Raw genomic sequence first — 14,726 nt, forward strand, 5'->3', positions numbered from 1 at the left:
TCATTCAGAATGGCAGTACAAGAGTTTTACAAAACTTCTGCTTCAAATGAACCTTGTTAAAGGATTTTTAATGAATTGTTTAACTTAATTTAACAAGTAATCTCCAATTGTGAAAAACCTGTATTAAAAAAAATCATGTTAACATTTCAATACATGTTCTTAGAAAAAATCCTAATATGAAGAATGTTTCCTTGATGCCTAAAGGGTCACCCTAACTTGCATGGAGGCATCTTTGGTACTTATGAGGGATCCACAGGAAAATCAGAAAATCAGCTTCTGTGAGGTTAGCTCTGCGGCCATAATCTGGACAAATTCGACAAATGTAGACAATTCTACTCATTTATATAACTAAAAAAGAAGGATAAAATTATATACTATGGATTTTTATTCTTGTCCAAAAGAGCTTGAAGTAGAGGACAGTGGCAGTTTATTGAAACAAAAAGGAATTACATGGTAACAGACTTTTCATCTGATGTGTCATTGAAAAGGTAACCACTCCAATGATCCAGTGCTTCAGAAAGAGGCAGCTGTACCTTTGAAAATAAATATTTGCATGTGGCTTTTCAAAGGCCATCCCCAACTCATGCCTAGATTTGATATGAGATACCATAATACTCACTATGGCAACTGGCATCTCCACAATTGCTGAATGGGACACCCAAATGCGATCATGCCATCAAAACAACAGGATGTCACAAAATGATGAAACCTAGCATCTAGATTGTAATCGATACAAAAATTGTGGACTTGCGACCAGGTAAACACACACAAAAAAACACACTAGCGAAAACAAAAACAAATGAAAAAAGCTATTCAAAACTAGAATATCCTTAGCCTTTTGTTCGGTCCTCAAGAAATTAAAATGAATGTCAATATCTGTTTCTATGTATATCTGATATAACTAATAATGACTCCACAGTATACAGATTTGCTTCAAAGATAGTATAATATTGAAGAAAACCTGTAAAATAATGCGTGAACACCACAACATCACATCTCTGTGACTAAACATATCAGAATATAGATGATTTGGGAAGACTAGGATTATAAAATCGAACACCTAGTGGTTATTAGAATTGTGTCAACGTTCTTGAAAGTCTTTCTAAGATTCACCTCACTGGATTTCCAAAAAATCTCTACCCATGAAACCTTCACCCAAACTGCAAAATTAATATGTAAGTTTAAATTTGTCCAGTATAATTCTCACTTCAATTCTCCCCTCTCCACCAACTCCAGCCAAAAGACATTTCTACCCTGTCCTGACTACTTATGTGAACAGTATCAGTCTTCTAAGATCAACACCACGCTTGCCTTTTTTATTCGACTGAATGAGTTGCCCAGTTCCTACTGATGCTGCTTTCACAATCTCCCTCATTCTTTTCCCTTTCTCTATTTTCACTACCAGCAGCAGTTCGGCCCCTCAGTGCCTTCTCTCAGGTGGTCTTCCCACCTGTGGTGTGCCTGTTCCAATCCATCAGATCTGGAAATGTGTAGCAACAGTTTGCTGCTGGCTGAATTACTCACTGAATTATATCCGGCAGCAGTGGGGCCCCATCTGATCTGCCTGACCTTGTTTTCTATTGCTCCCACGCTACCCCCTCAGAGCTCAGCCTGGGTCACTGTGGGCTGCCTACAAATATTCCATAATCTCCCACATTTATCCTGTTCCTTTACACTTATCTTTCTCAAATACGCCCACCTGCATTAAGATGCTCCCTTGCACATCTGTGCACAGACACGCATATATACATATCTTTGCGTAATTAACTTCTTTCCTCCTTCCCAAAGTCAGTTCCATCAATGCTTCCTCTGGGGCACTTTCAGAAAAGGTCTGATTTCTCCTTTGAAGGCTTTTATGGCAGAATTCTTTATAGATGTACCTTATTTTTTAAACATCAAAATTACTTCATTTTAAAATGTTTTTAATACATTATAAGATACAGAAAACAATGCAACCTACACCCATGCCTCCACCACTGAAATTAAACAAATGTTAATATTTTGCTTCATAATTCATGACTTTAATTCCAGTTTGTGAAATTATGATTGATGTCTGTCTCCAAACTGGATGATAAGTTTCATGAAGAAAATTGAAATGCTTGATATTGCACACCATTACATATCCAGGGTCTAGATGAATAGGAGCTGTGCAATATATATTTCTTGGATGACTACTGACAAGGGTATAATTTATCCAGTAATTCTATATATTGCTGGTAGGGGTGAAAACTGGAACAATATGAAAACCAAGATGGTGATCACAATAAAGCCTTAAAAATGTCCACGATTTTTGACCAAGTAATTTTACTTTCCAGACTTCTTACTTAAAAATAAGTCCTCGGCATTAAAAAGTTTTGTATTTTATATACATATGTGTATATAAAATGAACATGCCTATGTAAAAAAATACTATCCATAGGAAAAAATACATGAGAGAGAAGACACCAAAATATTGAATATAACCATATTTTGATTGTTATTGGAACATTTATTTTTCAACATTTCATTTGCACAATTTCCTATAATGATGGCATGCTGATTTGTAATGAAAATGCAGAAATTTTAGTAGAAATCTACTTATGCCTTTTGACAAGAAATGAGTAAATAATATCTCATACATATATGAAAATAACCTAAAGAGCATATTACAACTGTAAATTAACTGGTTACCCTAAATTTTTGAAGATTCCATTTATTAGTTTCTTTTTGTGCATAGTCATAATCATGAAACCTTCACTGATATTTTATGATTTATAAAATTGTCCATTATGCAATATGGCTATTTATAGCTTAAGATCATTCTTTCGATAAATTAAAACAAAGGAAAAGAAGAAACTTTTGCCCCAAAGCCAAAAGTATGCAACCAAATAATAATAGCAAAAACAAAACAAAATAAAACAAAAACAATTTTACTGACAAAACAACCACACCAGTTATGGCAGGCAAAGCAAAGGTATAACTAAGCTTCTAGATCTACTGTGTACAGGAGGATATAATTCTTCATTTTCTCATTCTACCGTAAGTCTCAACTTCAGTCTAACATGTGATGAATATTTCACTTACATGTGTTATTTCATGACTCTGGGAGAGAAAAGTTCACGCAAAGGGACCAAGAAAATCTCACACAAATACCAGAATGGACAGGGTCCACACTGGGCAGCTACAATAAAAGCACGTGGCTCCAAAGCAAGAGTTGAAAGTGGGTGTCTCTCTCCCAAGAGGAGTGCAAGGCAATGCCTTGCATTCTGTGAAGACCCAGTATTAGAACTTCCTGTTTGTTTATTATCTCCAAAAATGAGAAAAAGTTAAGCTTTGTTAATATTTAATACAAATTCACATTAGAGTCTTCAGAGTCACAAGGCACATCAGGTTCATAAAGTTCCTGAGGCAGGTTGGGGCATCCTGTAATTTTTGAGGGGCTGACACACTGACACTGGTTCTCAGTCCCTGTTCTCAATGAGTGCTCTGCAATATGTTGAAGTTGATGTGCTCCTGGTTAAGTAGACATATAAGTTATGGTAGTTTAATTAAAGTTAGGATAGTTCAGGGAAAAATTATCCCACAATGATAGCATGGATTAAAGGTGATACTGGGGGCAGGGTGGGAGATAACACCAAGAATGTAGCAAAGATGACATCTTTATACATAAGATACCTTCTGCATGGATTATGTGGTTAAAAACAAGTACACAAATAAGTAACAAAACAATGATGATCCATTCAGATCTAACATGAAGTCAGCCAAAAGAGTTTGAAAATGTTAAGAAGACAATCTGAAAAACTACAATGATAAAAATAGAACATCATCCTAAATTAATATTATGCCTTAACATATAAAACGGTGAAAATATTACAAGTGTAAATCAAACTTATATTGAGGTACATTCTCATTTTTTTCATTAAACTGATGCGATGAAAAGGTCTGGTGACATTCTTCTAATGAATGTTAAATATAAACCCTATTAGAACAAAAATTTTATAGCCAATATATTGACATATCCCAAACTTTTATAACTAGCACTTTCAATTAATAATTGAAAAGTAAATAAATATCTAAAGTTCCATACTTATATTTGAGTTAGACATGTAAAAAGTGAGAAATATTTTTCAATTCATAAAATTGCTAGAGTTCTTTAATTTCGTCCAAAACACTTACACATTTAATATATCTACTCTGTTTAAGAAAATAAGAAAACTTAGTCTGTCTTGATTCTCTTTTCTTTTCTGTTTTGTCTTTTATTTTCTACTTCCTGTACCTGAACATTTCACTAAAAATGTTTTGAGGATACTGCTTCTGTGAACCTCTCTGATAGTAATTAAAAGAGAAATAATGAAAGCTAGTGTGCATGAAAATCAAGGAAAAAAAAAGATGTTTCATAATATATTAGCCTCAACACTCAGAACTGAAAGAAATGCAAATTAGTCCAACTGCCTTCAGATATAGAGAAAAAAATACCCAACATTTTTAATTAGAACAATCACTCTCCCAGAAGTGAGTTCATTTAAATCAATCACTGTCACAAATTGTTTTCATCCAATGTGCAAACTGACAAAAGAGAAATTAAGGTAACCCATAGAATAATGTATACAGTTTAAATCATTATTTAAATTGAAAAATGTCCAATATTGGCATGTACATATTAAATCACACACACCGAACTTATTGACATATAAATCTTGGTACTAATTGATTACCGGCATAAGTTCTCAAATGTCATTTCTCTATAACCTATGGAAAAATCACATAGTTTTTACAGGGTAAAAAGTAACTTTTGGAATATACATTTTTGTGGTAGATCTAATTAGATTTTGGCACTCCTAGTAGCAGAAAATAGTATTATGAATAATTTTCCAAAAGCCATAAATTATCATATAATTCAATCATAAAAATAAACCATGCCCAGGAACTCTTCCAAAGGCTGAGAAATAAAGGCTGGGTTGGAGCACTAAGGAAAATGATAAATGAAACTAAAAGTATCTGAAAATTTGCTATATCCTTTTTGTTAATTCCTTAGGATGAAATTCAGTTTCTTCCAAGAATTGACCCATGCTACCTCAAGAGTTTCATCTGTCTAGGAAATAGTTCAGCTGTTTAAAATGGTTGCCTAACCCCAACCACTTCAATGCAATGCATTATCTATCACATCTGTTAATTTTAACTGCTGATTCTACAACCTAGAAAGCCTCTCCACCTTTATCTACCAGAACCCTATGCCTGTAGACACTAAGGATAGAATCTTTAGAATCTTGCTTTAAAAACAAACAAACAAACAAACAAACAAAGAAAACCGTTCTCATCCTCAAGTAGCTTACTGTCTAGTAAGGGGAGAAGGGCAGAAACTGTAATATGGTTTTATGACAATTAATCATGTGCTAATTATTGGGTTTACACATCTTTCTGCTCTGCAAATACATTATAAGTCCCTTGACAATTTGCAGCATATATTATTGAAAATAGCCTGTTACTATGCTTTGTACAGAGCAGATTCTTAACAAATATTAATTGAACTAAATTCATTTAGTTCTGAAAAGAATTTGTATGTAAGCCCTAAACTGCATTCAAGGCAAAATGAATTTCTTTTTTGTATCTCATTTAAGAATTGGAGAGGAGAGCATGCTTGAGATAAAGAGAAATGTGGGCTTTGAAATGGAAATGCAATACTTTTTAACTTTTCTTCTATTTTAGCTAAAGAGTCCCTGTAGGTAAAGTATATTAAGAAAAAACAGTGGGTAAAGCATCTTCTTGGGGAAAACATCTGAGATCATTAAAAGGAAGGCAGGAAGTAAAGATTTTGCGTAATATATGATTAAATATATTAATGTATTAATATATGACTTAATATATGACTTAATATACGTTCCAAGGAGTAGCACACCTTGGAGACTGGAATCTGGGGATTCCTAGCACGGGATGAACTCTCTCTAGCTTTTTAAATATGTATTCAGGGTCTACAAGCTCCAGAAAAAAACAAATCTTTGGACTTAGAAAAGCACCCCTTTCCGATACTATTTTCCGAAAAAGTTCTTTAATTGCTACATTCTAACATATTAAAGAAACTTTAGAATATCCATAGCCCCAACATAATCCAGAACTGGACAATAAAATGGACAAAATTTTAGATCTATTGTTCTACCTTATTTATTCATCACTTACAAAGATGAATAATTATATCATAAAACATTGTGTGCTTTGATCCGCTAATTTATTCCATCTAAATTTTAACTAAATATTTTTTAAATTAAGTTGTAATTATAATTATATAATTGCAAAAAATAATATACAACATTCTCGTGAATATTTAAGTAAGAAAAATACGTGTCCTTCAGTGACAGCACACAGGATCCAAGTTAACCCATTATTATTATTATATCTAGAAAAAGCTTTCCTGATAATAGACTGTGCTCCTTGCCAGAACACGTAAGTGCATATGCAGAGAAGTGGTATGCTCTGTGTCATTCAGTGTGCTGATGTGTCGTTCTCTGTGGTATCTGCTACACTTACAAATATGAGCACATTATTCATGTTAAATTTCTCATTGATATGTCAGTGACACCAAATACTAAAAGAAATGATATTATTTTGAAGACATTTTATATCTCGTTTTTCATATTAGCATGAATATTAGGAAGGAGCATGCTGCAAGCTGACAAAAAGCATTTAGATTGCTAAGTAAATCGCTAAGCATTTCACTTAAAAAGTATTTTCTAGATTGCTAAGTAAGTCACTAAATATTTCACTTAAATTTTCAAATGTTATTGTCATAGAAAGAGTGGAATCTGAGGTACTTTCTTGTAATTACTATCTAAATATCATTATTTTTTAACTCTAGATATACATTTTGGTATTTGTGTTCCTAATGCCATTTTCAGATAAGAAACTCAAAGAAGTGTTCAAAATCTCAGTAATATATTTGCAATAAGCACATATAACTAAATATGTTAAATAACCAGATTTCCATGATTTTTCAGCCAATTTCTAAATGTTTAATAACAACCTTTTTATATCTTTATTATAGTATTTTTCAAATTAAAAAAAAACATTATGGCAATAACTGCTGCAGACTTCCTTTGCAATAACTGATTCTGAAGGAAATTGTATCATCTTGAAACACTCACAAGTTTTGTATTTAACTTGTGATACCTTGTCACAATAAAGAAAACACACGTACACACACACACAACCAATGAACAGCAAAGAGGAAAGAAAAAAAAGTTTTACTTTACCATGTAAGTGGCCAAAACTACATCCTTTAATTTTAATAGACATTCCTTTCACTTCTTACTGCTCAACACAAAACCTACTTTATACTTACTATAATACAAAATATAATTGTATATTATAAATATTAACCATGCTTTTCATTATGTTCATAAAGTTTGAGGCTAATCAAATGTAACTAAATGGCTTGAAGAACAAAGGACCAAAAGACTTAATAACATTTCCTAATATTTTGTAGTTATACACTACCATAATGAACAAAATTTTAATGCTGGAATTATTACTGAAAATAATATGAATGTTACACGAGTCATATGCCTTAATCTGAGAGAGCTTAATAATTATGCAAACATTCTTTAAAAGCCTAAGTGACTTCTACTTCTGACAAAGGTAGAGTAACAGAGACCAGAAGGTCCCTCTAACATGAAACAATAAAAAAATTGGCAAATTGAATTTTGCAGGACACTGGGAATCAGGAAATAAATAACAGTTGTCTCTGAAAAATGAGAAAGAAATAAGGTGAGCCCTACTATTGGCTAAGTTTAAAGCCTTGAGAGAGATTCCAGGGCATGGTCAAAGGCAGGAACCCCAGTGGCCTCTCTAAATTGAGGATATGGAGCTGAGTCCCAGGCAACCAAGGTAGGCAGTATACAGAGGACTAGAGAAGAGACAGAGTTGTAGAGACAGAGAATTTCCAAGATCTGCAGCAGGTTTCATCGAGTATTCAGCTGTGTACTGATCAGCAATTGTATATGAGAAAACCACTCCAGGCTGGGGAAAACCATCTGAGAAGATTGGAGGTTAGAGTTGGCACTGGCTCAGACACAAGCAGGTACAGGAATAGTACCTATTCCCATTAGTAAGACTGGAAAAATTCATAATTCATGGGGCATGGAAGAGAGTACAAATAAGGGTCTCACCTCAGTAGTGGGGGGAAATTAGTCTTCGTTTGATCAGTGCTTTAGTCTCACCTAACGAATTCTGAAAGAAGAACTAAATAGGGTACATATACTATTTTCAAGTAAGCTGACTGCATCCCAGAATAAGCTCAAGAATATTTGTAGGAATACAAAAACATTGAGCATCCAACAAGGTAAAATTCAAAATATTTTTAATCCAATAAAAGCTACCAGCCCTTTTGGCTCTCTGAGCAGCACCATGGCGGTCAGCAAGGACAAGCGCCTTATGAAAGGCAGCAAAAAAGGAGCCAAGAAGAAAGTGTTTGACCCATTTTCTAAGATTGGTATGATGCGAAAGCACCAGCTATGTTCAATATAAGAAATATTGGGAAAACACTAGTCACAAGAACTCAAGAACCAAAATCGCACTGATGGTCTCAAGGGTCGTGTTTTTGAAGTGAGCCTAGCTGATCTGCAGAATGATGAAGTTGCATTTAGAAAATTCAAGCTAATTACTGAGGATGTTCAGGGCAAAACTGCCTAATTTTCATGGCATGGATCATTCCCGTGACAAAATGTGCTCCATGGTCAAAAAAATGGCAGACCATGATCGAAGATCATTTTGATGTCGAGACTACCTATGGTTATTTGCTTCATCTGTTCTGTATTGGTTTTACTAAAAAAAAAACATAACGATCAGTTTTGGAAGACCTCTTATGCTCAGCATCAACAGGTCCGCCAAATCCGGAAGAAGATGATGGAAATCATGACCCGAGAGGAGCAGACAAATGACTTGAAAGAAGTAGTCAATAAATTGATTCCAGATAGCATGGGAAAAGACACAGAAAAGCCTTGCCAATCAATTTATCCTTTCCATGATGTCTTTGTTAGAAAAGTCAAAATACTGAAGAAGCCCAAGTTTGAGTTGGGAAAACTCATGGAGCTTCATGGTGAAGGTAGCAGTTCTGGAAAAGCTACTGGGGAAGAGACATGTGCTAAAGTTGAACGAGGTGATGAATATGAGCCCCCAGTCCAAGAATCTGTTTAAAATTCAGACTTTTCACGGTGACAAATAAAACCTATCTGTTATGTTTAAAAAAAAAATTACCAAACATGAAAAGAAGCAGGAAGATGTTACCTATAACTAAGAGAAGAATCAATAAGTCAAAACTGACCTAGAAATGACCCAGATGTTAGACTATTAGACAAGGACATGCAAACATCATAATAACTATATTCCTTGCATTCAAAAAGTTAAGTACAAGCATAGAAGATATAAAGAAGGCCCAAAATCATCTTCTATAGATGAAAACCACAATTTGTAAAATAAAATATATATATATATATATATATATATATATATATATATATATATATATATATTAAATGAGATCAATTGCTTTTTTCAGTTTTTCTTTTTTTAACTTATTGGGGTGACACTGGTTAATAAAATTGTATAGGTTTCAGGTATACAATTATATAATAAATCATCTATATATTGCATTGTGTGTTCACTGTCCAAAGTCATATCTTCTATTATAATATATTTGACCTCGTTTACCTTTTTCTACCTCCCCACCCCCTTTCCCTCTGGTAATCACTAAACTATTGTCTGTGTCTATGAGTTTTTGTTTATTTGTTTTGTTCATTTGTTGCTTTCAGTTTTATATCCCACATGAGTGAAATCACATGGTTCTCAACTTTTTCTGTCTGACTTATTTCACTTAGAATGATTATGTCAAGATCCATCTATGTTGTCGCGAATGACAGTATTTCATCTTTTCTTATGGCCAAGTAATATTCCATTGTACATATGCTGATTAGGAATTGCAGAAATGTGAGTGGTTAACTTGAATACAGCAATAGAAATGGTTCCAAATGAAATTTGGAAAAAAAGCAATTTTTAAAAAGAGTAACAGAGCATCAGTGAGCTGTGATATGATTTAAAGTGACTGGTCATATGTTTAATTGGAATTTCCAGAAGAAAATATCAAAAGGACAAGAAAATAATTTGAAAAAATAATGGCTGAAGAATTTTCAAATTGGTAAAAACAATAAAATCCAAGATCCAAATAGCTTAACAAACTCCAAATACAGCAGACATGAAGAAAACTGCACCAAGACATATCATACTGAAAGTACTCAAAACTAGTGATAAGGAGATAATCTCTTTTCTCCCCGAAGAGCAGGAAAAACACATTATATATAAAGGAACAAAAGTTAGAAAGACAGCTTGTTTGTAACAATTGAAGCAAGAAGACAATGAAGCAAAATCTTCAATGTACTGAAAGAAAAAACAGTATCTTAAAATTCTAAAGAAGTGCACATATCTTTCAAAAACAAAGGTATAATAAAGATGTTTTTAGATATACAGAAGTAGAGTGTGTATCATCAAAGGACCTTCACTACAAGAAATGTTGAAGGAAGTCCTTTAGGGATAAAAAAAAATTGATACCAGATAGAAGAAATATGGATCTAAACCAAGGAATAAAGAGCATTGGAGATGGTAAATACGCAGGTTAACAAATGCATGTTTTTCTTGTTATTTATATATCTTAAAAAGATAATTGACTATTTAAACAAAAATAATAACTATGTAATGTGGGGCTCATAAAATATGTAAAAGTAAAATGTCGACAACATTTTAGGAGAAAGGAAATACTATACGTACTCAAATATAAACTATATATGCTATTAGAAAGGCTCCAATGCTTAGTTTGATGCTCTGCTGACATCATCTTGAAATCCTTAATTTTTCAACAATAGGCCTTGCATTTTCATTTCGCTCTGAGCTCCTATCCTGTTCTTAAATATGACACAAAAAGTATGATCCATTGAAGAAAAAGTCGATAAACTGAATTTCACAAAAATTCAAAACCTCTTCAAAAGAAACTGTTAAAAGACTATAAGGACAAGTCACAGACTAAGTAAAAATCCTTGCATTTTTATATCTAATTAAAGGCATGAATCCACTATTATATAAAGACTAAAAACTCAATAACAAGAAGACAAATGTTGCAACATAACAAATGGGCGAAACTAGAGCACTTTATGAGAGATTGCTCAGGGATGAAAAGTTCATAAAAAGATGCTCAAAATCAGTACTCATGGAGAAATAAAATTTAAAACCATAATGGTATACAGTTATATATATTAGATTAAAATTTTAAAAATATCATACTGATTGTTGGCAAAAATGTGAATAAACTGGAACTCAAATAAACTAATGGTAGAAATAGAAAGTGCTGCAACCACTTTGGAAAACTGTTTGCAAATTCTTAAACTGTTCAACATAAACCTGTCAACATAATCCAACCATTCCACTTTGAGGTATTTACCCAATAGAAATAAAAGCATAGGTCCATTCAAAACTAAGTAAAGAGTGTTCATAGAAGCTTCATTTTTAATCACCCACGACTCAAATGTTTATTCAATAAATTGTATCCATACAATAGAATGCTACGAGAGAGAGAGAGAGAAAGACAGAGACAGAGAGACAGAGAGAGACAGAGACAGAGAGACAGAGAGAGAGCGAATGAATAAACTATTGACAGATGTAACAAAATGGATAAATTCCAAAGTAATTATGCTGAATAAAAGCCATTTTTACTTTAGGTTTCCAAGTATATAATATTTTGTAAAATTTAAAGAAATATATAATGACAAAAACAAGATCTGTGACTGTTTGGAGATTGGTGAAGGGACAGGGAGAGGTAGGATGTTAGCAGCACAAAGGGGCATAAGAAAACTTTTGTATTGATTGACCTAATCATAATCTTGAGTATGATGATGGTTTCTTATGTCAAATCTCATAAAATTGTACTTTAAATATTTACAGATTAGTTTATGACAATTATACCTTAGTTGAGCTATTAAAATTTAAAAAAAAAACATGAATAATATAAGGATAGGAAACAATAAAATAATGCAAATAATGATCAATCAATATTAATAAAGGACAAAATAGACTTCAGGGCAGAGAATCTTATGATGGAGTAAGAAGAATCATTTCATGATAGAGAAGACAATTCATTAAAATATATAACAATCCTGGATGTCTGTGCATCTTCTGACAGAGCTTAAAGTACATGAAGCAGAAACTGATAGATCTTCAGGGAAAAATAGAAAAACCTAAAAATATAGTCAGATATTTCAACTCTCTTCTCAAAAACTTACATACCAAATAGAATATCAATAAGGATACAGAAAATAAATTCTAAGGCTTGGAGTATTATATGTTAAATTTAATATACTCAGTTAAATCACTACAAAGTATGATTCACTTCTCCTTTCAGAAACTAGAAATGGAATTTCCTGAATGTGAGGAATCTGAAAAACAACCACTATTTGACTCATTCATAGAATTTTCACAGCCAGTCAAACCTATAGCAAGCTGTATTAATTTATTCTCCAGCTGTTATTACATTATCTAAAATCGAGGATTAGCATGACAAAAAGTATGATGTTAAAGAATCAATGGGCATCTGTTGAAATTAAAGTGCATTATTGTTTAAGAAAATCCAGTATCAAAAGCCTTTCAGTGAGTTACACTGTAATTAGGATATATCATATTACATTAACCATGAAAATAAGAATTACAGTAGATGTGTAGATTTATTAGTTTTTTTTAACAGAAATTGTAGAGCAGTAAACTGGTAACTCTGATTGACAAAAAAGTGTTTCCAATTTTTTAGCACACATTTGCTTTAGGATCAGGAAGCATTATTTTTAGATGTATTATGCCAAGAAAATAAGCCAGACAGTGGGTGAATTTAAGAAAACAACTGCATGTGACAATGACTGATCAACGCATTCTCCAGAATTGAGGCTCCTCTATTTGAGAAATAGTATTTTTCAGAACAAATATTTTGCTTCATTTCTAGAACTGTGCAGAGACCTCCACCCCATAGGCAGAATTGGCTGTGTTATAGCTGGAAGTGGTACTAACAGATACTTTAAGGCTACTTCCATTGAAAGAAGGTGCAAGTGTCTGAGGACTCTTCCCTTCTAAGTTTCTATCTCAGACATTTGTCTTCCAGCTGCTTCTAAGAGGAGATGAGAGTTATAAACTCTTCTTTTAATCATTACCACTCCCTCCCTCTAGAACTTCCAGAGCAGCAGTGTAAAGAGCAGGAATGAGAAGGCATACAGGTACACCTATTTGTCAAGGTCAACATGGACACTTTCAAGTAGAGGGGAAAAACATGTAAGCCAGAAGTTACAAAAAGAAAAAAGAAAAACGCTTGGAAATTGATGTGAAAGTTCTATAAAGGATGATGTAAAATTTAGTCTAGAATTTAGAGCTCAGCGTGACCAGGTAGGGGTGTGTGTGTGTGTGTGTGTGTAAAACTCAACCTTCTGCATATTTTATTACTAGGAAGTTTGCCTCTGTACCATTTTTTATCTGTTAAGGCTTAAAATGAATGGCAGTTTGAAACAATTTTCTCAAAAAAATTCTTAAAGGTATATCAATCACAAAAATTCGAAAACATACCTAAAGAAATAGATAATTTCACATTGGAAAATAAGAGAAAAATTCTTTCCATGCTCTGTTTAAGAGTATTTTCAAGAGCCAAGATATTTAACTTGCTTATTTAGCATGCATACTTGAACAACTACTTTGTTCCAGGCTCTTTGTTAAGAACTGAGAGAAATTCATAGCCAAATCAGATTGTTGTCCATTATTTCCAGCACCGATAAGCCAACATTACTGAGTGGGTCATAAAACAATAAGGCTGCATGAACAGAAAGGTGATATCCATCACTAATTATAACAATTGCAAGAATAACATCACTTCTTGAGCACATACTTTGAACCAGAAACTACTTTAAGTTCTTTATCTTTATTAACTCATTTAATCCTATAGGAACTTTTTGAGGTAGGTGGCATTACTATCCTCACTTTATACATGAGGAAACTGAGGCACAGAGTGGTATGTGACTTGCCCAACGTAACATGGGAAGGAAATGATGGAGCTGTAATTGAAGCCCCTGGAGTCTGGCCTCCCAGCCTGTCCACTTACCCCTAGGCCAGGCTCTGGTTAAGGACGCCAGCGTACTCAGACCATGCAGAAGTCGCAATAATTCACAAAGTGTACAATGAGGGGACACGGACAGATTAGAGGAGAGCAATTGACACAACGGGCCCTGGCAAAATTGTATTAGAGAATGTTTAATAAAAAGGTAAAATTTATTTGTCTTCCAATACTTGTGGGGCTATCATGAAAACAAAGAGTAGTATTATTTAATTTTGCTTTGTGATACAAAATAGAACAGATAGAGTGATATCAGGATTAAATGTAGTAAATAAGAGTAGTAATTGTCACCTCTTTGGTTACTACTATGTTCCAGGTGTCTAGAACAGTGCCTGTCATAGACTAGGCCTTCAATACATAAATGATTAATATATGAATAAATGAATTGATAAGGAGAGGGAAATTTCCAACCCTCGTAGCTATCCAGTGAAAGAAAAAACCAACTCTCCCACAAAGTAATGGGTTCCGTGGTACTGAAAATGTTCAAGAAGATGTTGGATGGTTATCTATTAAGAGGAGTAGGGAAAGAATTGCAACTTTTTGCTCTAATTTCAGGTTTGCTTTGAAAAAGATA

The 14,726-nt window shown here is 33.3% G+C and overlaps 1 protein-coding gene across 3 annotated transcripts in view; it reads right to left on the reverse strand.

Moving 5' to 3' along the window:
* FGF14 (fibroblast growth factor 14) overlaps window positions 1–14,726 on the reverse strand; it is a 560,160-nt gene that overhangs the window by 121,161 nt on the left and 424,273 nt on the right. The gene's annotated exons all lie outside the window — the stretch shown is intronic.

The sequence above is a fragment of the Pteropus medius genome, unplaced genomic scaffold (genome assembly GCF_902729225.1).
Source record: "Pteropus medius unplaced genomic scaffold, Ma_sr-lr_union100, whole genome shotgun sequence".
Taxonomy (NCBI): domain Eukaryota; kingdom Metazoa; phylum Chordata; class Mammalia; order Chiroptera; family Pteropodidae; genus Pteropus; species Pteropus medius.